General features: G+C 46.8%; 1 protein-coding gene across 8 annotated transcripts in view; it reads left to right on the top strand.

Moving 5' to 3' along the window:
• The window catches only part of RHBDD1 (rhomboid domain containing 1), a 301,363-nt gene that overhangs the window by 46,379 nt on the left and 234,217 nt on the right, over positions 1-20,767 (top strand). For 2 of the 8 annotated variants that reach the window (XM_069213513.1, XM_069213509.1), the window contains exon 2: positions 1,511-1,703. The exons of the other annotated variants lie outside the window; for them this stretch is intronic. The gene's annotated coding sequence lies outside the window, so the exon portion shown is untranslated. The remainder of the gene's footprint in view (positions 1-1,510; positions 1,704-20,767) is intronic. 8 annotated transcript variants of the gene reach the window in all.

Below are 20,767 nucleotides of genomic sequence, written 5' to 3'. Positions count from 1 at the left end.
CCAGTCCCATTCTCCTCAACCCCAACCCATCCCAAGCACACACACAGACGAGCATGCACACAAGACAACACCCAAGAGTGGCACAGGCAAATACAAGCACCACACTTCATCCCACAAGCACTCACGCAAACACCATACAGTTGCAGACATGACAACATCCACTGTCTCCCCCTCCTCCTTCTCCTTCACCTCCCTCCCAGTCATGTCCACACTAACACCTGCATGCACTACATCAACATCCACTACCAGCATCACCACACCAAGCAGGACACACACCTCACTGGCAGACCCCTCCACAACAGCCATGCACGCGTCCCCTCTGTCCTCTCCCACCCTGTCTGTCCTCCCCTCCTAAAGGACACAAAAGCAAGCACTCACACACCTAACAGCCATCCACCTCACATCAGCATACTGCCCATGCACCTTCACCCAAGACAAGCAGACATAAACCCTAAAACTCCACTCCCATTACTCCTCCCTCCTCCTGCTCCAACGTCCCTAAAAAGTGTTTCCTTTCCCAAATTGACCTCTTCCCTACCCCGCTCCATCCTGCCCGTATGAGCAGGGTACCACGGACACATCCCAGCACCTCAGCCACACAGTCCATGGGGACAGTAGTAGCACCACCTACTTGTGGTGGTAAGGATACCACTCCTCCATCGAAGAAGGGCAAGGAGCCTGCTCTACCAGGAAAGATTGGGAAGGATCCTTCACCACCAGGAAAGACGGGGAAGGAGCCTTTCCCACACCAGGAAAGAAGGGGAAGAGCCCATCCACCCCTGCCAGAACCAGTGGGAAAGTCACCCACCTGAGAGACTGTGGCCTTGCACTCCCCGGCAAAGTGCAAAGGGCATGGAGCCCCCTCCAGAACCAGTGGGAAAGTCACCCACCTGAGAGACTGTGGCCTTGCACTCCCCAGCAAAGAGCAATGGACATGGTGCCCCCTCCAGAGCCAGTGGGGTAGTCACCCGCTCCAGAGATTGTGGCCTAGCACTCACCAGGACAGAGTCATGGGCATGTTGCCCTCTCCAGAACCAGTGGGAAAGTCACCCACTCCAGAGACTGTGGCCTTGCATTCCCCAGGACAGAGCAATGGGCCTGTTACCCCCTCCAGAACCAGGGCTTGTTCCCGCATCCGGCTGAGGTGCCCCCCTCCCCCTGAGGTGCCTGCCTATTTGCAAACTGATGCCCATGCAGTGTATTATCCGGATGTGGTCAGGATTCGAGTTGGGCCTTAGATTGTGCCCTGTGGCCATGTGGAACCTTTGAACGTTGGACTGGGCAGTGTCCCTTTGTGTACGTGTACATATCTGTTACAATGACAAGTCAATTTATTGATTTTGAATTTGATCTGATTACAATCACTTTTGTCCATTCCTGTTGTCCTTGCATTATTTTGCCGTTTTTCGGGAACAAATTGTTTTTTCGTGTGCAGCTGGTTGTGTGTGTGTCGGATTTGTGTTGTGCGCTTGTGTTTCACTCTCGTTTTCTTCCCTCCCTTGTGTGCTAGGCGGCTGCACTCACCACCATCATCTTCGTTGCGATGGTGCCCAGGTGGAGCAAAACGTAGAAGATCATCGGGAAAACCTGCAGTTCGGCTTCCGTGGGAGGAAAAGGAGTAGTGAATAGTGCCACATCTCACCATACTCACAGCCAACCATTCACAACATGAATATGAAGGTTAGCAGGGGAAAGGGACAGAGGTAAGAGAGAATATGGACACGAGGGAACAACCCTCTGACTTGTCACTCTGCTGGTTGATTTCACCTGCTGGATGATAGTGGATCATCTTTAATATGATGTCTTTATGAATACCAACCCAACAGCCACAACAAAATGTTTTATGCCCCCGGAATACCTCTAAGCCTCAGGTTCTCCAGAATATTGGAGAACTCTGGTTATTCATGTACTGAAATATGAGCAGTATCTATAAGTTGATGTATAATATATTTTATAAAGGTAACATTTCTCATGTGTGGAAATATAACTGCCTTAATTTCTTGAAAAGCTTTCTCTTTAGTATTGGTGTTCTTTCTCAAAACTGACATGTAAACAAACAGTAATTAGATTGTGTAAATAGTAATTATGCTAATGAATCATGCTTTGCACATGCACCAATAACCCGAGACACATATGTGTACATTTCAAAATATCAACAGTCTATAAATATGTTGTGGATCCTTCCCATTCCTCAATACTTTTGGAATCCAAACAGAAAAAACAAAACATAGAATGTATACTCCATTAACTGTTCTTTGAGCAGTGCTTTATTTAACTCAAGTTTGTTTGCAAACATGACGTAAATGTCTTGGAATAATTTTTAAAGTTCAGCTTAACTTCCTTTCATGCTTTCAAGGAAACAAACAATCTTCAGGGCTTTAAACAGTTGCCTAGTAACAGGATCCTAACTGCAGCAACAAAGTATCTTAGCAAGTGTGCTGTGGAGCCTGTGAGAAATAAACTCAATATCTTAAAGATAACCACAGTTATTTTCAAAATACTGTGAGAGTTATTTGGTCTTATGGGAAATATAGTTTCTGATTTTGAGTTCATCGTCCAGGGACACAAACTCATTCAATTGGGACAAGCCTTATGAGTGCACCCCAGACTTTCTGTCGCAAAGATATGTCATGCCTGCAAGTTAAGAATATTACGTTAATTCATCCCACAAACTAGGAAAGTTAAACTCATGTTCTTGGCGTAGATTATGCCACTGTGCTAATAGGAGTTGAGTCTTCTTTTTCTACTATTCAGGCACAGGCTTCCTTCTTCAAGATGTTTCTTCTAAGACTAGAAGTGTTCTGAGCAGGTGATGGTGAGATGGCACTCTTATCCTGTCAAGTAGACAGTGACTGGAAAATTACCTAATCCTAGCAATATTCTCATAGTTTTCAAACGTCCTTTTCAGCACTTCTTTTCTAGGTTTAATACAAATCTTGATAGTCTTTCAACTACAATGGTCTTATCTTTCAACCTACGGGGACCCTAGTTCATCACTCTAGCTGCTCCAACTTTGAAAATGAGGTGTCCTCCCATCTGCCAGTTCAAAAAACTAATTTTCTCTCCTCCTGGGAGCAAAGGTGGTAAATCTAAGGTAGCTCTGACAATCAATGGTAGCAGTACCTGAATCTCTATTTGTCATTTCCAATTCAAAGAGCAGTTAAAGCTATCCTTTGTGCTGCCAGTTGGCTAATCATTACTGGGTGACCACTGTTAACACCACTCCGGCTGTCCTGCTGCTCGAGGTTAACCCATTGTCATGTTGGAGGCCCATCAATAACAAGACATCCAGGGATGTACATTCTGTCTCTAGAGCTGGAATTTGAGCCAACCCATTTCAAAACCAATTCCCAGGCAGTACAAAGTACATTTTTCCCAATATATTTTTTCACTAAAGATATTAAACATCTCATTTCACAAGTGAATTACATTGTTAAAATTTAGTGGAAAACAACTTTTTACCCTGGAAATGTACTTTTCCCAATGTCCAGTCCGACCCATTTTTACATTTTAAGCACCAAGCCATGTGGGGTTCAAACATACACTTTAGTGGTAATTTAGCTAATATATAAAAACAGGGTTTCTACTTAGCAAAGGAACTTTCCCTTGCCGTGTGACCCGCCAGCATTGTAAAACTGCAATGGGGCTCACTGGAGCCATATATTTTGTTCATATATTTGGTTTGTGTAAAAAAAAAAACTTTAGCCCACATATGACATTTAGCTACCATGTCACAGATGCATTCTTTTTGCCTCCTCCCATGGCCTTACTCAAAAGTTAAATATTTCTATTAGGTGAAAGCAATGCGCAATACGAGGGACAGCGGGTGTGCTAGCAAGGCACTCAGAATCCAAAATCTGCAAAACAAGACAGGAAAAATTGATTGGGGCGACCACAACAAAACAATGCTCTATGGAAACCGGACTTTGTGCAGGGATTGGGACTTTGGAAATTTGGAATAGGAGGTACTTTACCACACACAATAACTACCTCACTTCATTCCAGCCCATTTCTAATCAGAGCCTTTTGCTATGGTTCTAGGGGATGAGAGTGGGCAGTGTATTAACTAGAGGGTACTTAGTTTTTATGGTGTTGGTATTTATTGTTCAAAGATTTGGGTATTTATTTTTTACGGGTGAGGGAATCATTATTTTTTCTTTTTATGGCAGTGGGGTGCCATTACTGATTATATTTAATTATATAATTACAAGTTGTTATTTTTCATGCAATATGGTTAATATGTATTTAAATTGTATTTAAAAATAAAATAACATTTTAATTTTAGAGACATTTGTAAAACTTAATCATAGAAATATTGTTTTTTTTTAAAAACAATTTTTTAGCACATTCTTTAAAATGTAGTGTTAGACTCGGCATCTTTGGCGTGGTTTCCCCTAACGTTTTGCCCCTGACCTCTTGTTTTCTGACTTCATTTATGCTGGCTTTTAGGATTCTGGGCCCTTTAAAGCTGCTGACCAATGCTAAAGTCCAGGTAACATTGGCTTCTCCACAATTGTCATATTTAATTTACTTGTAAGTCCCCAGTAATGTGCACTTTGTGTGCCCAGAACCTGTACATTAAGTGCTACTAGTGGGTCTGAACACTTGAGTGTCCCACCCACTAAAGTAGCCTTTCAAACATGTCTCAGGCCTGCCATTGCAGAGCCCGTGTGTGCCGTTTTTAACTGCCATTTGGATCTGGGAAGTGTACCCACTTACCAGGCCCAAACTTTCCTTTTTTATTACATTTATGTCACCCCTAAGGTAGGCCGTAGCTAACCCAAGGGCACTGTGCTGTGTACTGAAAAAGTTGCACACGCACTTTTAAGTTTAACATGTCCAAATAGTGAAAAACTCTTAAATTCATTTTCCCTATTGCAAGGCCTATCTTTCCCATAGGATAGCAATGGGAGTACCTTAAAATATGTTTTAAGTGTAATGTCCAATTGGGAAAAGATAGAAATATGGAGTTTGGTATCTCTGGCTCACAATTCAAAATCCTAACATAGGGTGAAGTCAGATGTTAAATTGTAAGTCTGAAAAAGACAACTTAGAAAGTTGGCATTGTTTTACTTTAACCATTCTGTGCCTCTTCCTGTCTCTAAATACATGGCTGGGGTTGTTGACATCTGGGCATTGTACATTCAGTCTAGACAGTCACATACAAAGGCAGCTTTGGTGTGATATTTGCATCCTGATGGCCCATCACTAGGCTGATTGGCCTTCCTGGGTTAGATGGGTGGGAGGACCTGACACACCTGAATAGGGCTGTGCTTCTCCTCACACAAAGGGCTACATAACCCCTTATAGAGTCTCTGGAGCCAGGGAAGGAAATGGCAGGGACCTTGTGATCTTCAAAGGCCTTCTTGAAGTACTGGACCCCAAACCACAACAAATCAGATCCGTACTGGAACCAAGGACACTCTGTTAGAAAGTAGGACTGCTGTGCTGCCAGAAGGGACTGCCACTGTGCAACTGCTTTGTTGTGTTGGCCCACTGCTTGCTGAGTTGTTGGAGAGACTGTGACTCTACTACTTGCTTTGTGGTGTTGGCCTGCTGCCTGTTGCTTCTTGCCTGCAGTGAGAAGGACTGGAATTGCTCTCTACATCCTTAAACCCAAGAGTCTACAAGGGCTTGTTAGCTTGCCCCCTCGGGCCATCAGAAACTGCTTGCAGCTCTCCTGTGCTGCTGGACTCTACCATCTGTGGGTCCTACCCTGTCCTGAGGTGCCGCTCTCCGGTCCTGGGCCTCAGAAGTGGGCTCTGCAGCTAAAACCTGCAGAGAGCGACACATCACCCAGAGTGTGGAAGAAAACCCGGCATATCACTCAATGACGGCGATGCAGCAGCTGCCCAACAACTTCGGATCCACAGATAGTGTAGCCTGACAATGATGCTCTGCAAGGCCCGACGATGACACATTACATTCACTTTCACAGAGCCCAAAGACACAGTGCTCCGAATGCGGCAAAAATAGCAACGCATCGTGTCCTCACCATCCACACATTTCTTCTTGGTTCTGTAGCTGGCCTACCTTCAATTGTTGTTGGCCTGGATTTTGAATTTGCACCGGTCTGTCGTGACCTCAAGTAATCTTTTGACTGCTAATGACTTCTAAGCACAGTTTTTACGTTTAATATTTAAAAATTCATATCTCGACTTTTATGTGTTGGATTTTTGTTGTTTAGGTCTTCTTTTAATCAGATACATATGATCTAGTTTTCTAACCTGGTGTGTAGTCTTTTTGTGGTGCCTTTCACTGTGTAACTGCAATTTAAGTGTTGAACAAATACTTTCTACATTGCCTCTGAAATTTACCCTGACTGCTCTGTTCCAAGCTACCAGAGGGTGAGTACAGGATAATTTAGGGAGTATAACTGATTTACCCTGATTAGAATTGTGGCCCCTACTTGGACATGGTGCATACCTCTACCAACTAGAGACCTAATTTCTAACATGTAGCTTTGAAATTATTTCTTTATTTACATAGGAAAATGTATGTTTATAGCATTTTATTAACATTTTTAAAATGTATTTACATTTTGCAAGGTTTTTTCTTTTTTACATTTAGTCCTTTGTTTCCGATAGATTGCCAATGTTTTCTGTAGGCAAAAATCTTTTTTTTACTTTTTATTGCTAGCATTTGTTTGACGTTTTCTCAGCCTTTGCATCTATTTCACAGTCAGTGGAGGTTTACAGTTGAGCATACAGAGATGCTTTTTTAATATATATATGTTTACAAGGGAACATTCATTGTGTTGCGTGTTAAAGGAGGTTAGATGTTTTAGATAGTATTGATGTTGAGACGTTATTTTGCATTTGTTTTTAACTCTTTCCCCTTTGTAGGTTGCTAGAGAACTAGCCTGCCGGAACATGTTTTTTTCACCTTCGTTTTTCTTTTCGATTTCCCATTTTTTAATCTTACTGCTCAGTATTGGAGAGTATGCATATTTTCTTTCTTTAAAAAAATCATACATATCTCTTTATGTCAATACAATACCCTTTCAGGCTTAGAGTGATGCATAAATTATGCAAAAAGAAGCAGAGAACGCTGAGTAGTTGCCAATTTTAGGTGAAGAGCAGCTCCTATATAGAGCCCCCTACAACACCATTGACACTCCACATTTGCTCCCCTCAAATATCTGTTATTCTAGCAAAGTTTATAAGTATAGGAATAGCATAGTGCCATGCACACCGAGCTGAAAAGGGACAAAGGGCCAGATGTATCAAACATTTTTGTGATCAAAAAAATGCCTTTTGGTATGTAACAAGTTAAATTTGCCACTACATACTGATTGGGTATTTGGAAGGGGCGTGTCAAGGGTGTCCCTTCCTAATACCGAATCGCAGAGGTATGTATGATTGTTTTGTGACTGTGAATGCGGTCGCAAAACAATCGCAGTTACCACCTAATTCAAGTAGGTGGTAACCCATTTGCAAAGGGAAAGGGGTCCCCAGGGACCCCTTCCCCTTTGTGAATGCATGCAAAAACGTTTTTTAAGAAAGGGCAGTGGTCCCACGGACCACTGCCTACTCTTAAAAAATGAAAATAAACCTTTTCATTTTTCATTTTTAAACACATCCAGTTTTCCTTTAAGGAAAACAGTCTGCATTTAAAAAAAAAAGATTGCTTTATTGAAAATCCATCACAGACATGGTGGTCTGCTGAGCCCAGCAGGCCACCATCTCTGTGATTGTAGCCATTCACAATGGCTCGCAAATTGCGACCTACCTCATGAATATTGATGAGATATGTCCGTTTGCGAGCCCTTGCGAATCACAGTATGAAACTCCTGGAGTTTCATATATTCCAATAGCGATTACTTAATTGCGATTCACAAAAAATCGTAATTAGGTCATCTCTATTGGATAAAATTATACATCTGTCCCAAAGTCTTTTGCCAATTATACAGCATTCTTTAAGCATAGGATGAGCGAGTGCCATCCATGCCAATCCGTGAAGTGCCAAACGCCTTTTACTACTCCAGGTGCAATATTACAGCATTTGTAAAACACCTTCTAAGTCAACTTGGAATGAGTAAAAGTAGGCCCTGACATGGGGTTCACTGTCATTACAGCCCTTCAGAAAAGGTTAGCTATGTCCAGCTACACAGGAGCAACCAGTATAAGTCAAAGCAATACCCTTTCAGACTTAAAGTGATGTATAAATTATGAAAAAAAGAAGCAGAGAACTCTGGTTGGTCTCAAATGTAGGTGGAGAGCAGCTCATATTTGGATCACCCTACAACATCAGCAGCACTCCAACTTTGCACACCTCAAATATCTGTTCTTCTAGCAAGGTTTTTAAGCATAGGACTAAGACAGCGCCATCAATGCTGACCTAGAAGGAAACAAAGGTGGTCAGTATGACAATGGCGGTGAGTGATAAAGTGGCAGTAATACCGCCAACAGGCTGGCTGTAATTACTGCCAAATTATGACCATGGCGGTGATAATTCCCATAGACAGCCAATGCACCACACCAACCGCCAGGGTGTAAACACCACTGACCACAGCAGTAGCCATCAACAGCCAGGCGGAAGACAAGGTACCGCCCCCCATATTATGACAAAGCACACCGCCACGATTTCCAGGGCAGTACCAACGCCATCAAAAGCCTGACGGAAACAGAACACAGAAGACAAACAACACCCTCGGAGACACAGGGAAGATCAAGGCCTCCATGGAACCGGAACTCCTAAGCCATACTCCACCTGGAACACCAACGCCGACAAAGACGATGACAGTGAGTACAGCCACCTAGCAGCAAGGGAGGGAAGAAAAGTAGAATGACACACACACGCACAACAGACATCAGACACACACACACACACACCATACACACAACCAGCTGCAGAGGAAAACAATGTCACAGGACCCACGTCATAATAATGCAAGGACTACAGCATTCCAGAACTGAAAGTGTAATTGGATGAAAACAGCCACCATATTGTCCATGTGACAAAATACATATGAGTCACTGTGCAGAAAGGGCCAATGGCCAGTCCAAAGTACAAAAGGCTCACATGGCCACAGGGCACAGCCCAATCCCCAACTCTTTCCTTGACATAATCCGCACTACAGTGTGCAGGGGCATCATGGTGGGAATGGGCTGGCACCTAAGGGGGGTGGGGGCAACGCAGCTGGAGTGGGGAAAGTGCCTACTGGTTCTGGAGGGGGCTCCATGCCCATTTTCCTATGCTGGGAAGTGCAAGGTCACAGTCTCTGGAGTGGGGAACTTTCCCACTAGTTCTGTAGGGGGATCCATGCCCATTTTCCTATGCTGGAGAGTGCAAGGTCACAGTCTCTGAGGTGGGAAACATGCCCACTGGTTCTGGAGGGGGCTCCTTGTACAACAGTCCCTGGGGGTGGCCTGCATGTCCTCTGCTGGAGGTGAGGTCTGCTGTGTCCAGCCTGAGGTGAGGGCTGCTGTGTCCCAGCTTGAGGTGAGGGCTGCTCTGTCCCAACCTGAGGTGAGGGCTGCTCTGTCCCAACCTGAGGTGAGGGCTGCTGTGTCCCAGCCTGGGGTGAGGGCTGCTGTTTCCCAGCCTGAGGTCAGGGCTGCTGTTTTCCAGCCTGAGGTCAGGGCTGCTGTTTTCCAGCCTGAGGTGAGGGCTGCTGTCTCCCAGCTTGAGGTGAGGGCTGCAGTGTCCCAGCCTGAGTTGAGGGCTGCTGTGTCCCAGCTGGAGGTGAGGGCACCTAGACCAATGCTGTTGGGGGGGTCTCTTGCCCCTCTTAGTTGGTGGAGAGGTGGTGGAGTGGGATCCTTCCCTTTCCTGGGTGCCTGGGTGGTGGAGTGGGATCCTTCCCTTTCCTGGGTAGTGGAGTGGGGTCCTTCCCCTTCCTGGGTGGTGGAGTGGGATCCTTCCCTCTCTTGGGTGGTGGAGTGGGATCCTTCCCTCTCTTAGGTGGTGGAGTGGGATCCTTCCCTCTCTTATCTCCACGACTAGGAGGTGCCTCCACTGTCCCCGTGGACTGTTTGGCTCAGGTGCTGGGCTGGGTCGTTGGGACCCTGCTCTTATGGGCAGGACGAACGGGGGTTGGAGGGTGTGGGAAGAGGTTAAGACGTGCAAGGAATAGATTCTTAGGGGCATTGGGGCGGAATGTGGGAAGAGGGATGGGAGTGCAGCTTGAGGGAGTGGTTGCCAGATGTGTACGTCTGCTGGTCTTGGGTGCAGGTGCATGGGCAGTGTGCTTATGTGAGGTGGATGGCTGTTGGGTGTCTGTGTGCATGAATTTGTGTCTCTTAGAAGATTGGGGCCAGACAGGGTGGAAGAGGACACAGGGGACCCGTGGATGGATGTTGTGGAGGTGTCTGCAAGTGAGGTGTGTATGCTGCTTGGTGTGGTGATGGTGGTGGTGGCTGTTGATTCAGTGCATGCAGGTGTGAGTGCGGATGTGACAGTGAGGAGGGAGGAGGAGGAGGAGGAGGGGAAGACAGTGGAGGCAGTGGATTTTATTGTGTGTGCAACTGTCTGTTGTTTGTGTGAGTGCTTGTGGCCTGAAGTGTGCTGCCTGTGTTTGTCTGTGTCACTCTTGTGTGATGGTTTGTGTGCATGCTTGTCTGTGTGTGTGCATGGGATGGGTTGGTGTTGAGGAGATTGGAACTGGGAAGTGGTAGTTGGACGGGGGGGACAGTAGGAACAGGGACAATGGCTGCCATGAGATAGGAGGCCAGAGCCTGGAACTATCTCTATTGGGCCGCCAATACACAGTGAATGCCCTCCAGGAATGCACTGCATTGCTGCATCTGGGATGCCAGCCCCTGGATGGCTTTTATAATGGTTGACTGCCCTACAGAGATGGTTCTCATGAGGTCAATAGCCTCCTCACTGAGGACAGCGGGGATCACTGGGGTGGGCTTGAAGTGCATGGGGCGAAGGAGATGCCCACCCTCCTGGTTGAGTGGGCACAGACAACTCAGACTACTGGGAGGGCGAAGCTGGTACAGGGGTGGCAACTGTACCTGTAGCTGGAGTGGACTTAGAGGTGTCCATCACCACCAGGGAGCTTCCATCGGAGGAGGTATCAGAGTCAGTGTTGTCACCTCCTGTCTCCGCCATGGTGCTCCCTCGCCCTCCATCACACTGGCCCCCTAGGCTTCGGTGGACTCTGCCTCCTGGGGCCTGTGGGATGCAGCTCCCTCTGTCGCCAGTGCCGCTGCTCCTCCACCAGATGATGCTAATGCACACATGGACAGGATGACAGATGAAAAAAGGGGGGTAGAGAGAAAGGGAGTACTAGGTCAATTACAGCACCAACACCACATATGACATACACATATTCTCGTCACACACAGGGATCAGGATTGTGTCCTATGAATCGCACTGGCATTACATTGGCTAGGTACCACAGCAATATGAGAGCCAGACTCTGCCAACTGCACCCCTCCTGGGACCCCCTGGGACGCCCTGTCAACATGGTATGCAACCTAGCTATGTTACCAGATTTAGCAATGCACTTATTACCCTTGAGCTGGATCACGCTGCGTTCTCTGAGCTGGCTATAAGGAGGATCCAATAACTGACACCCATCCCCAGGTTCTCATGCCACCAACCAATCATAGTTGTAACGCACACTGTACTCACCCCCTTGTGGCTGCTGTGATGCCCTCAAGCGCCCATTCAGCTCTGGGTAGGCCACCACCAGTATGCAGGCCATGGTTGGGTCAGGTCCCGACAGGCAGAGGAAACACAGGCACGAGGACACCATTATACATACAATCCAGCCTGTCACACATGTGGCCCACAAATCCCCTTCCATCCCCATTGGCACACACATTACTCAGCGCCCACCATGTACACTACCTCCAGACATACAACACCCCAAATGACACAGTGCTTGCACACACTTCTGCATGCAACCCTGTCACATACCTTGTGCCCAAGGTGTACTCACTGTTGGTCTGGAGGCCTATACAGCTGCCTATACTGGAGTAGGACCCCATCCACCAAGCGCTCCAACTCCTCCGAAGTGAAGGCAGGGGTCCTTTCCCCGGTCACACAGGCTGTGGCAGGATCCAGAAACAGGTCACAGCAGCACACGCAGTGTAGGTGTTGTCCTGTGGAAAGTCAGGAATCGAGTGAGGTTATGGACAGAAAATGGCAGTCACGTCTGCGGTGGTGTACACCGTCACTGCTGCTGGTGATCCCCATGGCCATTGTACTCCATAGAGCACCATGTTATCCAATGAGGAATAGCACAGTGGTGCAAGACCGCCTTCCACCATGATGCGCAACGCCTGCGGAGTTACCTCACTTTCACTAGTCCCTACATACAGGACAGGCAGTCAATATTTTATGATGGCAGACAATATTCAGATAATCGAGAACTGAGTAATTTCCATTTTTTGTACATACATTGCCATTCCCAATGTCCCATCACGTTCCTGCTCTATGTACACTGAGGTGGTGGATCCATTGTTTAAATTGTGGCAGCCTACTCACTCTTGTGTCCCTTAGATACCTACCACTGCGGAGGAATCGGAGGACGGGACAAGCCCCAATGTACAGACCCCTTGAGGACTTGGCTACACTGGAGAAGGGCAATTTAATACTCATCTATAGACTGGACAGGGCCACAATCACAGAGCTATGTGCTCAGTTGGAGCCTGATCTGATATCAGCTGTCCGTCATCCCACTGGGATTACCCCTCTAGTGCAGGTTCTATCATGCTCCATTTCCTGCCAACTGGTTCATTCCAAGTGACAGTGGGCTTGGCTGCAGGAATGTCACAGCCAATGTTCTCAATTGTGCTGGCAAGGGTTTTTTCTGTCCTGGTGAAACACATGTGCAGCTACATTGATTTCCCCCAGGGGGAAGATTTGGCCACTGTGAAGGCAGGATTCTATGCAGTGGGACACATACCCAACATTACTGGGGCGATTGACGGTACACATGTTGCATTTGTTCCCCCCGTTAGAATGAACAGATACTCAGGAATCGGAAGAGTTTCCACTCACTCAATGTACAAATGGTGTGCCTGGCTGACCAGTACATCTCCCACCTTTCTGCCAAGTATCCTGGGTCAGTGCATGACGCCTTCGTCCTGAGGAATAGCAGCATTCCACATGGGATGGCACAACTACAGAGGCACAGGGTGTGGCTAATAGGTGAGACTGAGTCCCACCCACTGTATGTCAATGTATGTCTTCTGGTGTTGACCCCATACCATTGTGTAAGGCTAATGTTTGTCCCTCAAAACTTGCAGGTGACTCTGGCTACCCAAACCTATCATGGCTCCTGACCCCTGTGAGGAATGCTAGGACCAGCTGAGAATCATTATAATGATGCACATGGGCGAGTCAGGAGAATTATTGAGAGGATCTTCAGCCTCCTGAAGGGCAGGTTCACATGCCTCCATCTAACCAGTGGATCCCTGTGCTACTCACCCGAGAAGGTCTGCCAGATAGTAGTTGCATGTTGCATGTTGCACAACCTCGCCCTCAGACGACATATGCCTTATCTGCAGGAGGAGGAGAATGGAAATGCCCCTGTGGCAGCAGTGGACCCTGAGGACTGCGAGGTTGAGGAGGTAGAGGATGAGGATGTGGACAACAGAACATCAGTTATACATCAATACTTCCAGTGACACACAGGTGAGACAGTGAAACTGACCATTTCCCTGGTTATTGATGTGTTCTGTGTGGCTGTAGCAGGATGGCATTCACTACCTTTGCATATCTTCTTACTGTCACCTATGGCTTCTCATTTTGCAGATGTTGGTGATATGACAACAGTGTACCGATATGATGTCTCCAGACTGATACATGTCTTAAAATGTATGCTATCACAGTATCCAGATCATTTGCACAAGATGTTACTGTTTCCATATATGCCCAATTTCATCACATAAAACAATTTCACTTAGGTTGTGTTCAAAGGTGTTTATTGTAGTGCAAATAATTGACAGAAAAGTGCAATGGAATGGGGGTGATGGTAGAGGTTAGTCCACGGTATTTCCCAGTCTGTTTGTAACACAGGTCCAATGTCCAAGGGGCCATAGGGAGGGGAGCAAAGGCAGTTCAAAGTGGACAAGGTGGGACACAAGGGGGACATTCAGGAGGTTCTCATTTCCTGGTGGTCGTCTTGGTCTTGGTAAGTGTTTCTGGCTTCTGTCGGGGACGCAGGGAACGTTTGTGGGGTGGTTCACCTTCTGCAGGAGGAGGGGTGCTGGTGGCCTATGGGTCCTGTGGCAGGGCCTCCTGCCCATCAGCTGCAGCGGAAGTGGTGGGCTGGTCAGTTGGCTGGCTAGTAGTAGTGGCCCACTGGTGTGCTGTCCATTCCCTCGTGATGTTGGCCATATCTGCCAGCACCCCTTATATGGAGACCATGGTGGTGTTGAGGGCCTGCGAATCCTCCCTGATCTCCTGATGGTGTTCCTCCTGCAGCCGCTTGTTCTCCTGCATGTTGGTAAGGATCTGGCCCATCTTTTCCTGGGATTGTTGGTAAGCCCCCAGGACATTAGTGAGTGCCTCTGGAGAGTCGGTTCCCTGCCCTGTCCTCCCCCCTGGCGCACAGCGGTCCTCCCAGTGTCCCTGTTCCGCTGTACCTCTGTCCCCTGAACAGTGTGCCCACTGCCACTGACCCCAGGTCCCTGATTGTCTTGGGTGTGAGGTGTGGACTGGGGTCCCTGTACAGGTGGGCACACTGCTGATTGACATGTCCTTGGCACAGAGGTGTGGAGATGTTGGGTGGGTGCTGTGATGTTGGATACTGATAGAGTAGGCTCTGTGGTGGACTGTGAGTGGGCTGGGGTGGCCGACTGACCAGTGGTCCCTGATGGCCCAGGTAGTTCATCCAGATCCGAAAGTCGAGAGTTACTGTCATCACTGGAGGCGTCTTCTGTTGGGGGACTGGTTAGACATGGCACCTCCTTGCTGCTGAGATTGGCTGGGGCACCTGTGGGGATGTAAGTGATGTATTACACTTCATGTCATATTGTACATCCCTTGCTTCCCCTCTGTTGTTGCTGTTGCCCTGCTACCTTTGTTTGTGTATGGTGATGGATTGTGTGCTTGTTAGTTCTACATGCTGTGCATGCTTTGGTGATAGGTGTCCATGCATAGCTGGGAGGGCTGTCCGTGCATTGGTATGTGTAGGTCATATGTGTAGGTGAAGTGTGTGGGATGGAGTGAAGTGATAGGAGTGAGGGTGTGGGGGTGAGATGGCATGCAGGCATGGGGGATGATAAGTAGTAAATATTGACTCACCAGTGTTCAGTCCTCCGGGAACTCCATGGAGTCCCTCAGGATGCATTATTGCAAGATTTGCTTCTCCCATGCCGTGAGCTGTGGAGTGTAGGTGGGGTTCCAACGCCAGTCCTCTGGATGGCGAACTGGTGCCTTGCTGCAACAGAACGTACGTTCCCCGGTAGGTCGTTCCACCTTTTCCTGATGTCGTCCCTTGTTCTTGGCTGGTGTCCCACGGCGTTCACCCTGTCCACGATTCTCCGCCATAGCTCCATCTTCCTGGCAATGGATATTTGCTGTACCTGTGCTCCAAACAGCTATGGCTCCACCCTGACTATTTTTTCGGCCATGACCCGCAACTCCTCATCTGTGAAATGGGGATGCCTTAATGGGGACATGGGTGTTGTGTGGTGTGTGTTGTATAGAGGGTGTTAAGTGATGTGGTGGGGTGTGGGATGCGTGACGATATATGGGTGTTTGTGGTGTGTGTGTAGTTGTTTCAGTGGTCTTCGTGTTAGTCTTGTGGTGCTTATTGGTATTCGTAAAGGGTGGTGTGTAATGTGGGAGTGTGTTTTATAGTGCTGTGGGTGGCTGAGTGTGGTGTGTGTATGAGTGTCAGGTGTGTGTGTTTAATTTTGGCCAATGTTGTTTTGTGTTTTGTATTAGGGTGTCCATTCTGAGTGTGGCGGTATGTACCAGCAATGGTTTACTGCAGTTGAATGTCCACTGTGGTGATTTGTGGGTCATAATGTGGTGGGCGTTGTTTTGTTGGCGTAACGGTATGGGTATTGGTACTGCCACTTTAGCACTGACCTTTGGGCTGGCTGATTTGTGTTTGTGGCAGTATTCTGTCAGTTTGGTGTGTGCGTGTTATAATATGGCGAACATACATTTGCCACCGCAGCGGTAAGTTGGCGGCCGTCACCACGGCGGTAAGCAGGATTTACCGCTAATGTCATAATGAGGACTCAAGTCTTTTGCCAATTATACAGCAAAGTGCTTTATCTTAGGATTAGCTAGTGCCATTCGTGTGGAACTGTAAAATGACGATAGCCTTTTACCTCTCCAGGTTCAGTATTACAGCGTTGAATTGGTAAAATAGCATCCAACCCAACCTGGACGTAATAAAAGCAACTTTACAGCTCTTAACTACCTTTAGGAAAAGAGGAGTAATTTTGTACCTTTATTTGTCTCTGGTGTTTTTCGTATTTTATGTTAGTAGTCAACACTTTCCTCTGAGAAATATGAAAAAGAAATACTTAATTACTTTCATACCACCATTACAATTTTTTTAAACTTCACGTCTCATCTGATAATATTATAATGTAGTAAGTTTTTCATGGTTGAAATTATGTGGAAAAAATAGCAATTATAATTTCATAGTTTTAAATTGCTTATCCATTTGTTTTTGTTTCTTACTTTTGAGGATTTTCTTTGTGAAATACACCAGTTTTAATTCAAAGGCTATTCGAACAGTCCTAAGCATCCTTTATAAACAGGACTGAAATATATACTACATATATTAAATCACAAACAAATTACATAGCAGCTAAGGCAGATCATGCTGCCTTGGTGACCATCTGGTGGAGGTAAGCCTTGATTGGCCACAAACACCACAGAGGACAGATCTCTGTGGAGGGGAGATGTGCTTCTCCTCCCTCACTAATCTCTGCCTCAGGGAGCAGCCCCAAGTTCACTTCAGCTCTATTCCAGCTTTCAAAAAGTTTCTGACGTGGGACCAGCAGCCTCCATCTGTGCCCGGAGAGGACTTTTGACATACGCTTCCATTTGCTCTGATGGACCTTGTGACAGCCTTGGGGAGTCCAAACCCCTGATGAGAACTTTGGCTGGAATCTACAGCGGGATCCTTGTGTCACTCCACCCTTACGGATCTACTAGGTGCTGTGGGTAAACCAACTATGGTACAGCACTGGGGCAGTGGCAAACGCATAGCAAAAACCTATGGACGTGGTTTTGTGCAGCTAACAGCTCTCTGCCCCAGAAGCTGTTGCAAATGGAGGCTATTCCTCATCACAAATCCACTCGGGTGTGGAATTTATTAAAATATCTACTTGTCCACGGGACAGGTTGCTTCTCAAATCTACTTGTCCTGTAAAAAGATCTACTTGTCCCTTTGGTGCCATGTAGTGTGGCGCCAAATTATGGCAGCAATCTCATTATGTAAGAGCTCTGATAATAGCCTCTCTGATTATGCCAGGGCTACTACCATAGTAGGGCTTGAATACTTGCAGTTTCAATCCCTACTGTAGCAATTTCCTTATTTTTCCACCTTTCTGCAGATCTGCATACTGGGGCTGGAGGAAGCAGTAAGCAATAGTTCCAGGGCTGGAATGCCTTTGAGTCTGCAAACCTACTAACCTGCATGTTTTAAAGATCATCACCAGCTTCTCTCTAATATTTTCCCATAATAAGAAAGGTTGGACATTTACTCCTGACAATGGCAGAATTAGAACTTCTTCCAGGGTTGGGAAGAAAGTGGCTGGAGGGAAAATGAACTTGCGAATGCTCAATAGATTTTCACATGAGCAAATCTACACATGCGTATTTACCCATGCTAAAATACAGTTCACAAATATTTTATAGGGGTACGACATATACCATGGGTGCACTTTTGTGACTTTCTTTACGAATTTAGGGCCACATGTAGGTAGGTTCAGATTTGCGACCCGCAAATTGCGAGTCGCAAATTCGAATGTAGGATGGTGTCCCTGACACAAACTGTGATTCGCAAGGGCTTCGCAAATGCACACCTCATGAATAATCATGAGGTGGGTCGCAATTTGCGACCCCCTTGCGAATGGCGGCCTCACAGGGATGGTGGCCTGCTGGAGACAGCAGACCACCATGTCTGTGACTGCTTTTCAATAAAGCAGTTTTTTTTTTTTTTCGTAATGCAGCCCGTTTTCCTTAAAGGAAAATGAGACAGTGACATTCACAATGGGGAAGGGGTCCCAGAGGGACCCCTTCCCTTTTGTGAAAGTGTTAGCACCCATTTGAAATGGGTGCAAACTGCGATTGGTTTGCGCCCGCGTTCGCAAAACAATCCTACATTGCACTGCGAGTCGCAATTAGGAAAGGAACACCCCTTCCTAATTGCGAGTCGCAAACCCGTTTTGCGATTCGGTAACCAGGTTACCGAATCGCAAAACTGGGTTTGTGCATCGCAATGTGCTTTTTGCACGTCGCAAACAGCAAAAGTCGCTGTTTGCGACATGCAAAAAGCTACCTACATGTGGGTCTTGGTCCCTAATTAGGTCTGGTGTTAAAGACATTTTGTTTTTATTAAACTTCTATTTCTCTCTCTTTCGGCTGGCTTTACTGTGAGTGATCGCATTCTTCTCTTCCACAAGGAGCATATTGGCACACAAAGTGGTTTTGTTCAGTGTCAGGAACTACAGTGGCAATCAGTGACGTAACGAAACTGGAGGGTGTCCCTTTGCAAAGAACATGGAGGAGCCCCCTCTCCAGACTCACTGAGGGCAGGTGCTGTGCTGAAGGGGTCCCCTGGAGGGCGGCTGCGGGGCCTTTGTTATGCCACTGGTGGCAACGTGTGCTTTTAGAGTTCAAAAACTTTTTGGTTTTTTTTTGCCAGTGTTTGTTACAATGTTGAGGGCCTGGTAGCTCCCACAACAATAAAGTGTTACAAAAGCCATGTCAAAACAAGACACGCATTGATGAAACTAAAAGACTTATAAAAATATGTCAGATCAGTTGGCTTTGTAAGTGTTTGTTTATTTTAATGCTTCCCATAATCGTGTTGAAAATGGTTACACTGATTTTCCATTAGAAATATTTTTGGGAAATACTAGCATGCATCAAAACATTTTACTAAATGACACCTCATTTGCATCTAATCAGAGAGAATTCTGGGAGCATTACACTTAGCCTCATAGCCTAAACTTTTCAAACATGTGTATACACGTTTTTTTCATTTGTACTGGAACCAACGTCAGTAGTGAAGTGTGACCTTAAAACATTTATTTACAGCACTCACCCTAATAATGAAGGTTTTCAAATAATGAACCATAAATACAAGTTCGAACAGCATTATCTTTTGGAAACACTTTACCTCAACTGTAGAGAGTTCCACTCTCTGTAAACAGGCAGCCAAAGGGTTTGTGCTGCAGAGGGTTGGGCCTACTTGTCCCAAGGACAAAGTAAACATAAAAACTTGTTGCCCTTGACCCCAAACAAGATGTCCCGGGCGTCGTGCGATATCCCTGCCACTAAAGACATGCCACTTGGTCCACCCCAGACAACCCAGTGAGTTTGTTTCGGAATAAAGCCCTTTCTATTGAGAAAGAGACCGCAGATTCCCCCTTCTACCAGCACCGGCAGGGGCACTGCGCCGGTGCCCATAGCGCAAGGCTATATGGATCACTTCCTACAGGAAATCCACTCAGAAATAGGCTACCTTAAATCACACTTAAATCTAGCATCCAAGACCTCCAGTGTGATGCCCCTGAAATTGGGGGTGAATGTGGATGATTTGGAACTCACAGTGGATCAAAGTTCGGGACCAGGAGATACTTTGGTGCAGAGTGGCAGTGCTCAAAGAACAGCAAACTGAGCTGCAAATGAAGCAGGAAGACTTAAAAAAAAGAAGTAGCCAAAACAACATTTGCATTAGGAGTGTGCCTAGGATGGCGGAGGGCATCAACATCATGGCTTTCACTGCTGAGCATCTTGCTAGTGAGTCATGTTGATGCCCCTTCCAGTCATTGGATAGGGCCCATCGAGCAGCCTCTGCACTGCACTGGAGCATACTGACTTCGTCCCTGACATCCTGACTCAGGTCTATTTCTTTACAGACAAGGAAACCATCATGTGCGCCTCCAGGAGTAAGGCTGACCTCAGCCACACTATCCAGCTTTTTCAGGATCCCTCCCGTTACTCTGTGCTGCATGCGGGACCTCAAGCCTCTAATGGGTAAATTGTGAGAGCTGAACATCAGTTAGAAATGGGGCTATCCATTTGCCATCCTGTTCCACTGGGAGGGGAGACGACACACCATCCGATCCCTGGCAGAGACAAAGCACCTGCTAGGACTACCAGCTGACTCTCAAGACGTGTCGCCACACTGCTTGCTGAATAGAGAGGCCCTGTACCCTGCCGTGACCACAGTAATGCCTTGCCGCAAGAATTCTGCATCACAGCAGTCCAAACGGGACATTATCCAGCATCTTCTAAATGTGGAAAAGAGCTCTTCTACAGCCCTGTCAACTGCTAGCTCCTTTTAATACTGAGTCTCTCCTGTAACATCATCTTTACTGAGGGGGTAGAAGGTGAGGCCCACACGACCTTCATGACTGATACACAGTGGGTGGCTTGGCAGGCCTTCCAGAGTATAAGCATCTCTGGGTAGCTCACAGGCTATTGCTGCCTGCCCACAAAATATGACAAAGGAGCCCTCCCCATATGCATTCCTAATCGGCCACTGGTGCTATAGACTAACTTTAATTCCTTTTCCTAACAGGGACTCAGTTGCCCGCCTGACTTGTCTTCAGTAACTTGTGGGCCTCGACTCAAGCCTATGTGAGTTACGTGGGCCCGGAGG

The sequence above is a fragment of the Pleurodeles waltl genome, chromosome 11 (genome assembly GCF_031143425.1).
Source record: "Pleurodeles waltl isolate 20211129_DDA chromosome 11, aPleWal1.hap1.20221129, whole genome shotgun sequence".
In the NCBI taxonomy this organism is placed as follows: Eukaryota; Metazoa; Chordata; class Amphibia; order Caudata; family Salamandridae; genus Pleurodeles; species Pleurodeles waltl.
This window is presented reverse-complemented; position numbering and strand designations above follow the sequence as displayed.